We start from the raw sequence: 11,454 nt of genomic DNA, 5'->3' as shown, positions 1-11,454 counted from the left end.
GCACACTTGTCGAGGACAAGTGGGAGATTGTTGGAATATGTGTCCTCCGACAATAATGCGATCACACCTGTAGATCATGATGATCACATGTTTAAATCTCATTTTAAGAATACATGGGGATGTAATGTTTTGATCAATGGTCCACACATATCGTAATGATTGGTCGACTAGAGTTTGACATTCTTGTCGTGCGACGGTGGTGATCAGTTGATCCCCTTAGGTCATACCTATAGGTAAATACTCTTAATTGATTATTTAATTAATCGTATGCCGATACGAGTTAATTAAATTGCTTAAAATTGACGGATGATTTTGTGAGTAAGATTAACGTGTCTTATTATAATTCGATTAAATTGGATACGGTCTAAGTAATCAAATTGTTTTATTACTTAGATAAAACTATTGTTTACGAAACAATTGAAATTGAAATTGAATGAATAATTTATTATAAATACAAGACGTTGTAATTTATAATTTGATAAACTGTTTTGGTACAAGTAATTACGAATTACTAGTCAATATTGTATATGACATATTTTATGAGTATGTTGATTTTTAATATGTTAAAAATACATTACAATTTCACATATCAAGTAACATGTCACATATGTCACAATTGACAAATGACAAAATAAAATGGACTACCCATTTTATCTTATGTGTACCGAAATAAGGGAAGGGGTTAGGATTAATATTGTGTTTTTATTTTAAATAGGAACATGATAATTAACCCTAATGACTAGCCTTGCATGCCTATCTTTCTTGGGTAGAAAAACAAGTTCATGCATTGGGCACCCTTCCCTCACCCCACCGGTTTTCCAAGAGGAAAAGTGAGAGCTTTTCCTCTAATTTTTATTCACAACTTCAATATATATTTTTCTAGTGTAAGAAAATTGTAGTTTCTCTCTACAATTGTGAAAGCTTAGAGAAATAAAAATCTCTCAAATTCCTTCCTCTCTTGGCCGAAAATTACAAGAGAACAAAATTAATATTTTGTGTCATATCTTAAGTAAAACTTATATTTTTAATAGTTCATAAATATATAAGTTATTAAGAGATTTCTTTGGGTATATGCTTTTGGGAGAGGTTCTAATTTGAACCTTGTTCATCCATTTTAAGGAAAGCTCAAGAACTAACAAATAGGTGAATTTGTTGGTGCCCTTTAATCCGAAATCACATAGTAAGATTGATGATTTTTTCTCTTATCTTGTTTTAGTTTGCATGCATAAGATCTAGCATTTATTTTATGACTAAATAAATTATTACATATATGAATATGTTAATTAATGAGATTAATGATTCTAACAGCCCTGACTACATCGAGTATTCGGTGTCGATAGCTATATTTGGGGGTGGTATCCGGGGTAGCTGCGTGAGCATTAAGCTGTCGGCCAAGCCCCCCTTCGTATGTTCCACAAGCCACCTCGTGAGGGTGCCCCTACTGGGGAATTAGGTTAGGCATGTTGGAGTGCCATGTGCCTTGTCACCCCGCGTTCACAGTTGGCACTCCTGCTGGCAACACTCTTAACGTACCAATAAAGTTAGAGCCCAAAGTGGTATTTCAATGAACCCAAAATAGAAAAATCAAAAGTCTACTAGAGCGATGTGAAGTACCTGGCACTATCTCATGGGGTTCCAGAGCAACCATGGACCCAGGAAGCTACAGACCACACAACTCCAATAGTAGTTTCAAGTTTAAAGAAATGCGAATAAAAACAAGTACAATAGAAAACTAATAGTATGCCTACTATCTTTTTTTTCGGTGGGGAGGGGGGGTTGAATACAAACTCTGTACACTAAATTCTACTTGTTATCAAAAGTGATACCTCTTCAGGTGAAGTATGTTCCATGGTTTGTCTATTAATTGATCGTCCATGGTCATTAATCTGTACGCACCATATCCAACAACGCCTTCAACATGGTATGGTCCTTCCCACTTATAGGCAAATTTTCCTGCTTTGCGGTTTGTGGTGTTTTGGAACACTTCACGGAGAACCAGGTCTCCTACCTCCAGGAGCCTGATTTTTACGTTCTTGTTGTAGCTTTTGGCGACTGACTGCTTGTAGGCGGCCAGACGTATCTTCGCGCTTGCTCGCAGCTCATCTACCGTGTCCAGGCTTCTGATCATCTCTATACTGTTCAGTTCCTCTGGCATGCATCCATACCTGTGATTTGGAACTGGAACCTCTGATGGAATCACCGCCTCTGCTCCAAACACCCGGCTGAAGGGTGTTTGGCCTGTCGCCGCCTTTGGTGTAGTTTTGTCTGACCACAGTACTAGTGGCAACTCATCTGCCTACTTTCCTCCAACCTACTCCAACCTCCTCCTCAAATTTTCAATGATGATTTTATTGCTGGATTCAGCTTGCCAATTGGACTTTGGAGTTTTGGGTGTTGAATTTTTCAGTGAGATGTTCCACCTAGCACAGTATCTTTCCGAGTCGTTTGACAGGAATTGTGATCCGTTGTCACATATGATTTCTGACGGGATACCGAACCTGCAGAGGATGTTACGTTTGATAAAATAAATTACTTGCTTATCTTTTACCTCGGTGAATGCTTCTGCCTCTATCCATTTGGAGAAATAATCTGTCATTGCTAGCATCCACAGTCTGTTTCCTAGGGCCCTGGGCAGTGGGCCAACGATGTCCATTTGTCACGCCATGAACGGCCATGGAGAGATGATTGGGTGCAAAGGTTCTACTGGCTGGTGGATCATCGGTGCTGACCTCTGGCGGGCATCACACTTTCAAGCGTATTCTACTGAATCTACCTTCATTGTGGGCCAGAAGTAGCCCTGCCTGAGAGCTTTGTTTGACAGACTCCTGCCCCTTGCATGGTTTCCACATTCGCGACTGTGGAGGGCATGCAACAAAGTTTGTGCTTCTTGCTTGTTCAGGCACCGTAAGTAAGGTCATGCCGGTGATTTTCTGAAAAGTACATCGGCAATCAGTACAAATCTGGAGGCTTTCATTTTGAACCTCCTTACCTCTTTTTTGTCAGCTAGCAGCTTGCCATCTTTCAGCCAATCTAAGTAAGGCGTGCGCCGGTCTGGATCAACTGACTGGTCATTAGTGTTTGACAGAACTGTTGCTCCACTCTCCAGATCCTGATGGTCTTCCAGCTCTCCTCTGTCTATTTCTTCCGCTTTTTAGATTGATGGTTCCAACACGTGCGCGAAGGGTATGTTAGCCAGCTCCATTGGTTTGAAAGTTGCCCCCACGGTTGCCAGGGCATTTACTTCCACATTTTGGTCTCTGGGAGCCTGCTTAAGCTTGCAGTCTCTGAATTTATGCTTAAGCTCCGTTGCTACTTTTAAGTAGGCTATCATTTTTTAGTCCCTGGCTGCATATTCATCATTTACGTGATTTAACTATAAACAGGGAGTCACTGTATACCTGTAAATTTCTGATTCTCATATCTAGAGCTAGCCGCAGCCCTAATATTAGAGCTTCATACTCTATTTCGTTGTTAGTAGCTTTGAATTCATAGCGGACTGCTTGTGCTATCAGATCCCCGTTTGTAGATCGCAGGATTAGGCCTACACCCCCCCCCCCCTCCTTTTTATTGGAGGCCCTATCGATGTGCATCTGCCAGACTTCTGCATCTCTGTCCCCTTTGAGGGTTAGGATCTCCTTATCAGTCAGACTTTGGATAGTTTGGCTGAAGTCTAAAACAAAATATGCTAGTGCTTGTGACTTTATCACTGTCCTTGGGTCATACCTAATGTCATATCCACTAAGGTGTACGGACCATTTCGACATTCTGCCTGATATTTCAGGCTTCCTCATTACAGACGTTAGGGGATAATTAGTCATAACTTGTATGGTATGCGATTCGAAATAAGGGCGCAGTTTGTAGGATGCAATTATAAGTGCAAGTACCAGCTTTTCAAGGGATGTGTACCTGGTCTCTACTGGTAACAGAGACTTGCTTACGTAGTATACTGGTCGATGCTCCTTATCCTGCTCCCTGACTAGGACTGCGCTTACTGTTACCTATGTGACGGCTAGGTATAGGAACAATGTATGGTTCTCCTTGCTCTTGTTTCGACAGCAGCGGTGGGGTGCTGAGATAGCGCTTCAGCTCTCTGAATGCTTGCTCGTGCTCTTTAGTCCATTCTAATCTTTAACTCTTCCTTAATATATCATAGAATAGCCTGCATCTGTCTAATGATCTCGAAATGAACCTGCTGAGAGCTGCCACCTTTCCTGCTAGCCGATATACATCTTTCGGCTTTTCTGGTGACTCCAGTTGTAGTACCGCCTTTATCTGTTCTGTGCTGGAATCTATTCCCCTCTGGGTCACTATGTAGCCCAAGAACTTTCCGAATGAGACTCCAAAAGTACATTTGGAAGGGTTCAGCTTCATTTTATACTCTCTGGGTGTATCGAAGGTTTCTGCTAGATGCTGCATATGATCTTCGGCTTTCTTTGACTTTACTACCATATCATCGATATACTTCCATAGTCTTTCCTATCTGCTCCTTTAACATTCGATTGACTAATCTCTGATAGGTAGATCTCGCATTCTTCAGGCCGAAGGGCATAACATTGTAACAGTATATTCCCCCTCTCTGACATGAATGTTGTCTTCTTCTGGTCTGTTGGGTCCATCTTGTTTGGTTGTAACCACTCCAGGCGTCCAGGAATGTTAGCATCTCGTGTCCAGCTGTGGCGTCGACCAGGGCATCAATATGTGGTAGCAGGAAGGGATCTTTTGGGCATGCTTTGTTGAGATCTGTGAAGTCCACGCATACTCTCCACTTCCTATTATTTTTTGGCACTACCACTACCTTTGACAGCCACTCTGGGTACTTTACTTCTCTTATCTTGTTTGCTGCCAGCAGCTTGTCTACCTCCTAGTTGATTACCTTGTTTCTTTCGGCTGCGAACTTTCTCCGTCTCTTTGGATAGGCTTGCATCCTGGATCTACACTCAGTTTATGTGTTATGATAGATGGGTCAATCCCTACCATGTCGTCATGGGGACCATGCGAAACAATCTATGTTGGCTTGCAAGAACTTGATTAGGTGTTGTCTAGGGTCGCCTGTGCACTCTGACCCTATTAGCATCGTTTTTTCTGGATGCAGCCTGTCCAGGTTGATTTGATCCAGCTCCTCGGCTGGGGGCTCGACGTACTCGTCCTGGACGTGCTGCTTCTGTAATTGCTATATTAGAGGGCTAGTTGTACACTTTAGTGACTTCTTATAGCATCCCCTAGCTTCCTCTTGATCTCCACGTATCTTTTCTACTCCCCAAGGTGTAGAGAACTTCACACATTGATGATATGTTGAGGGGACTGCTTTCATTAGATGCAGCCATGGTCTTCCAAGAATTACATTGTAGGTGGAATCAATGACTAAGTACCTTACTTGTTTGTTTATTCCTCTGGCATAGACTGGGATCACGATCTCTCCTAGTGAGTTAGCTGTTTCCCCACTGAATCCCACCAGTGGGATGGTCTTCTTCTGCAAATCTTTTTCGCTGAACCCCATGGTTTTTATGGTTTTCAGCATGATCAAATTGACTGAGCTACCAGTATCTACCAGGATCTTCCTCACTGTACAATTGGCCATTGACCGAGTTATAATAAGTGCGTCGTGGTCTTCCTAACTGTCATGGACATCTTCTTCGTCGAAGGCGACAGCGGGCAGTTCACTGTGGGAGACTCTACAAGAGGTTTCTGGCCTGTCGCCCTTCGTTTCGGTAGCGTGTCTCTTTGCTGCTGAAAATGTCAACCCACTTAAATCTGAGCCACATGTTATCACGTTTATTATTTTGGTGCATGTAGGCTGCATGGAGGGCTTAGCCTGCTTAGCAGAGCCTACCTTATCTTGCTGCTTTTCCCTACGTGATAATAGGTGGCTCAAGTCTCCTTGCTCGTACAGGCACCTGATCTCCCTACGCAAGGTGTAACAATCCTCCGTAGTGTGTCCAATATCATGATGAAATTCGCACTTCTTCTTGTTATCCTTCCTCCAAGCTTGTCCCTCTATTGGCGACCTAGGCCATCTTACCCCGTCCCCCATTTCCCTTAGTGCTTTCAGAATTCCCCTGATGCCAATTGTGAACCCATACTCGGCCAGCGTAGGAAGCTGTTGATTTTCCTCCCTATTGTCGATTCTGTTCACTCCTCAGCCATATGGTTTGTATCTCTCCTCCTTCTTCCCAGTGGGCTGTTTCCTACCTGAATTTTCTACAGCTGATGTACTGGTTACGCTTGGCGTACTTGGTATGCTTGCTCTGGCGAGCATATCTTCTTCCAGCCTGATTGTTGCCGCGACTTTTTCCTAGACTGCCTCAAAGATGTGGCAGGGATGCATAATCAGCAGTTTGTATAGATCTGAATCATGGTGCAGGCCTCTCCTGAATACTTCTATTATTGTCGATACGTCACACTCCCGTACTGCTACCTTCTCGTTATTGAACCTGGTGTTGAGTTCTCCAATCGTCTCGTTGACGCCTTGGACTATTCGGTATAAATCTCCGGCGTGCTTTTGTGGCTTCCGGCTGCTAACGAACCGCTGAGTGAAAGCGTTTACCAAGTCGTCAAATGTTGATATTGACCTGTTAGGTAGACTTACTAGCCATTGGAGCGCCGGCCCTGACAATGTTGATCCGAAACCCTTGCACATGCAAGCTTCCTTTACATGCCCAATGGTTGTTACTGTCATCATTTTTTATTTGTATTGGCTCACGTGATCGAAGGGGCCCGTCGTGCAATCAAAGAGCGTCATGCTTGGGTTACTGAACCCTTTAGGCATAGCGACAACCGATATCGCGTCCACGAATGGCGAGTCTGCGTAGCTATCAGGGCTTGCCTTCTCAAGTGGGGGAGGCATTCCTGGTACCCTGCTTAGCATCTCCCTTAACTCCAAGTACTACTGGTTTGTCAAGCGGTCAGGGTCTGCACTGCTGCTGCTAGCTGGCTGCTACTTCCTGGCCAGATCTCTCCAGGGCTTTGATTTTGTTCGTTATCCAGGGGGTTGATGTTACGAGCATCCCTGGGTGCCAGCCTATCAGTGGACAGCTTACGAATCCTGCGCCAGCTGTCTGATTAGTCATAAAGAAATTATTGGTTGGAGCATTAGCTGGTATTATCTCTGTGCTTCTGGCAGCCTACCAGCTGTCTGGTGTTAGGTATCCTAGCCCTTGCGGGATTATTGTTTCTCCTGACGGCAACGCTGCCAGATCTAATCTGGTAACTAACTCGGTGGGGATCTGCCGTGGTTGACTCCTGCTGCCTGATGCCTCCTGTGAATGCTCTACTACTGGGGCCTGGCTTCCACCTTCTACGCTTGTTGGCGTGTTTGCTTATTGCTTCATGAGATCTATCTGTGCCCAGAGCTCCCTGTTCTTTCTTGCTGCTTGGGATTCTACCTTCCTCTGATCATCCCGCATACCGTCTATTGCCTTCTGCAGATTGTCCATGCAGTTAAGCAGGGTCTGCGTTGGGCTTGGTGGTGGGGTGAGATGCACGCTTCTTGGCCCTTTATCAGACTTAGAGTGTTGTCCTGTAGTAGGAGGCTTGGGAGGTAAGGTAACCTTAGCCGAGGGTTGTGGACATGGGCCACAAGCCGGTCTGCGGGCGAGATGCCGCCTACCGGTCCGTAGTCACGGGCCACCTGCACGCCAAGCCAAACTGTGGACATGCAGCGGTCTTTTGAAAGCCATGCTCGGCGGCGTAAAAATGCTTTCGACCGGATCGCTTTAGATCGGTCGGTTTCGTCTCGGCAAAGGCCAGGAAACGATGTAGAGATTTTCGGAGTCGCCACTAAGCATTTGTGGGATGCTTGGAACTCGTTCGAATCCACTTTATACCTAGGTCAATCAAGGCAAAAAGCGGTGTTTGACATAGGTACTAAAGATAAGGACTCGTCCCCCCTTTAGCATTCTATGCCTAAAATGACTCTCGTACGCCCATGATAAGGCCATCCACCATCCAAAGGTTCTGAGTAAGGGGTGAGGGTACGTATTGGAAAGCCCTTTAATCGGACACCCAATCCCGCCCGCGTTAGCGGCTTCTACTAATCGATCGTGGTTGTTTAAGTGCAAGAGTTGATAAAACGGTAAATGCATGAATGCACATCCAAAAGTTTAACCTAACATGTGAGAATTTCCTAAGTCGATTTGCTTATCCAAATATCAAGTAATTGATGTCGAGTTGGATTTAGCTTGATTTGCATGTGAAAACGGAAATTAAACATCCATTTACCAAATTCGGGTTATGATGCTTAACACGATCCATTTATTGAAAAAGGGTGTCAAATGACAAAGTGTAAAAACGTGAGCTTGTCAATCTGATCCGTCATGTATTCGGATTAACCGTAATCGGGATCATCCTAAACAAGTGTTAAAAACGAGGCAGAACAGCGCCAGGCAGCCCCATAGGGGCGCGCGCCTATTGGCGAGGGAAAGGGCTCTGCCCAGGTTCTGAAAGATGGAAATATGCAGACTCTTGGGGAGCGAGAAACGGGGTGAGCCAAGAGATGCCTCCTGGTTGTTAAAATGGTTGTTTAAAACCGTATTTGTGAATAAATGATTTGCAAGTATTGTTTGCATGACTCGGAATAATTACTATTATGTTAGTAATATTCGTTGTCGGATTTGCATGTTTGAAAATCATAGTTTACAAATAGAAATGTAAAATGTTTGATTTGAACTAAATATGTTAAGTTCATTTCTTTGTAATTAGTCAAGTTTGTCATCGTACTCGGATTAAACCGACATGGTATAAAGAACCAAGGATGATTATGAATTATGACTAATATATTTACAAATGTAAACAAATGAGAAAAATGGTAAATAAAATAAAAGGGGGTTAAAATACCCTTTAATTTGTAATTAGCCAATAATATCATCGAGTCACGGAATAAACCGTCATGGTATAAAGAACCAAGGATGATTTTTGTAATGGTTAAAATATGTTTATCATAAAAATGAATTAAAATGGTAAATAAAAGAAAAGAATTTCCTTTAAAATGTAGTTAACCAATTAATATCACCGAGTCACGGATTAAACCGTCATGGTACATGGAACCAAGGGTGATTATAATTTATGGCTAAAGAATTTGTCATAAAAATGATTTGAAACATTCGAAATGGTAAAAACCGATTACAAATAAGAAATGAAATAAAGAGGAAAGACGAGAACAAACACGTTTGAGTCTGACCTGAGAACCCACAAGAGGCGCGAGCCTCTTTGCATAGCAAAGGGCTTCTGTCTCGGGCCAAAACTCGGTTTTGGCTCGTCTAACCTATATTTGAATCGTGTTATGCATTGTTCATGCATAAAAACTCATAAAAACAGTAAAGACATGAAATAAATGAGTTGTTTACACCCTCAAACTTACGTGTATTGATGTTTGCAACGTAGGCGACTTTAGAGACGGTTATCTTGTAGCGACTACTCACGATCAAAGAAGTTTAAAAGAGTGCCTTAAAAAAGGGTTTTGTTTTGAAAATATGTTGAAAGTATGTTAATTAAAACATGTTGATTGATGAATTGAGTTGGTCAAATGGGTCGGTCGAATGCACGGCGACGGTACCAAACAATATGTGTAAGGCTTGTGTTTACGATCGGTAAGTCGTAAACACGTGTCGATTTTGTGACGTAGGAAGTCGAGTCTAGAATTTTAAGGGAGAAAAGAGGGGGCGGACACTCGCGTGAATATTGTGGTGTGTGAAGGGTGGTATTTATAGAGAAATGTGGGATGGTAGGTCGGTTGAGTTTGCTTAGAGGCTAAGCAAACACCCCATTGAGGCGCGAGCTACCTAGTGACTGAAAGGGGTGTATTGTCCCTTTCAGAAATTTGGATTTTGCATTTGTTCTAACCAATTTTTTGTTGGTTATGATTTGTGGTCTTTGATGGTTGCTTAGCTGTGTAAGCTTGATCTGCTTGGGTGATATTTGGGGTAGGTATTTTGTGTCCTTGACTCGGGTTTGACCCGTGTGAGTCGGGATTTGAATTTCGAGTTGGTTTTTGGCCCGGTGTTGGTTTAGACTCTAAATAGGGTCATTTTAATGGAAATAACATGATAAAGATATTCATGGCATTATTTTCGACATTCGAGATTTGGGTTGACTCAGGTTGACTCGAGTTGCGGGTTTCTGAGTCGGTTTTGGGTCCGAAGACGGTTTTAACTCTAAATAGGGACATTTTAATGGAAATGACATGATAAAGGCATTCATGGCATTATTTTTGACATTCGAGATTTGGGTTGACTCGGGTTAACTCAGGTTGACTCGAGTTGCGGGTTTCTGAGTCGGTTTTGGGTCCGAATACGGTTTTAACTCTAAATAGTGTTATTTTAATGCAAAGGAAGTTAGAAAACCTTTTATGAAATCATTTTTCATATCCGAATAGTGCATTAAACTGTCTCATGTATTGCCAATCCACGCACGCATATCAAAAACACGCTATAGTCCGATCATCATCGGGTGGTTTTTGGAAGGTGCAGATACCGGGTATCTACAGAGCCCCCACTTTGACTGAGGCTTGGACGGGGCAAAAGTCAAAGTATAGCCTACATGTCAATCGAAGATTACAACCTGAAGACCATTGCGACGTCGAGGTGACTCAAAAGGGTTTGAGCCAAGGACCTGCCGTCGGGAAGGGCGACGTCGAGGCGACTCGGGGATGCGAGTCAAGGACCTGCCGTTGGGAATAGTTTAGAGTCTAAGCGAGTTGTTAGTATCTTAATGTGTGAGGGTCACGACGGTAAACTCCGTCTGCTGACTCGAGAAATTGACTTGAGATAATTCCTCCTTGATCATGAATCGAAGAGGTATAATTTGTGAAAAAATATTCCTTATCATGTGAGCACACTAAAATGTGGACCCTAAGGGTAAATTGGGTATGTCCCGTTCTCGGTAGAAAAGCATTCGAGGACTCCGTATCTGGGTCAGGATGAAAATGGCTTCGACATTATGGAATATGGAGCTTGGTAATGATAGGTTTGTTTGACAGATAAAAATCTGGAGTTGAGGATCACGACGGTAAATTCCGTTTGGTGACTCGAAAGTTGATTGGAGAGAATTACCTCTTGATCATGAATCAAAGAGGCATAGTTTAAAAAATATTTCTTATTACGTGAGCACACTAAAAAGTGGACTCCAAGAATGAAATGCGCATGTCCCGTTCCGGGGAGCAATATTTTTTGAAGACTCCGTATATGGGTCAAGGTGAAAAAGGCTTCGGCATTTTGGAATGTGAAGCTTGGTATTAAGAGGTTTGTTTGACAAATGAAAATCCGGAGTTTGTATTTTGTGGTGTTCAGGCCGATGGGTTACGGCTTGTAATGTGGTGCGGAATGGGGTCTCAGGCTTGATGTGGCCCGAGCACGAAATGGTTGGTAAATAATTTGGGATAAAAATCCCATGTCTGGACCTTAAAGGTTAAGGTGTGATATTATGAGCTTGAGAGGAATCCTCAGAAGCCTAGATAGGTCT

Source organism: Silene latifolia, chromosome 1 (genome assembly GCF_048544455.1).
Source record: "Silene latifolia isolate original U9 population chromosome 1, ASM4854445v1, whole genome shotgun sequence".
Taxonomy (NCBI): domain Eukaryota; kingdom Viridiplantae; phylum Streptophyta; class Magnoliopsida; order Caryophyllales; family Caryophyllaceae; genus Silene; species Silene latifolia.
The sequence above is the reverse complement of the archived record's forward strand: the minus strand, read 5'-3'. Positions refer to the sequence as shown.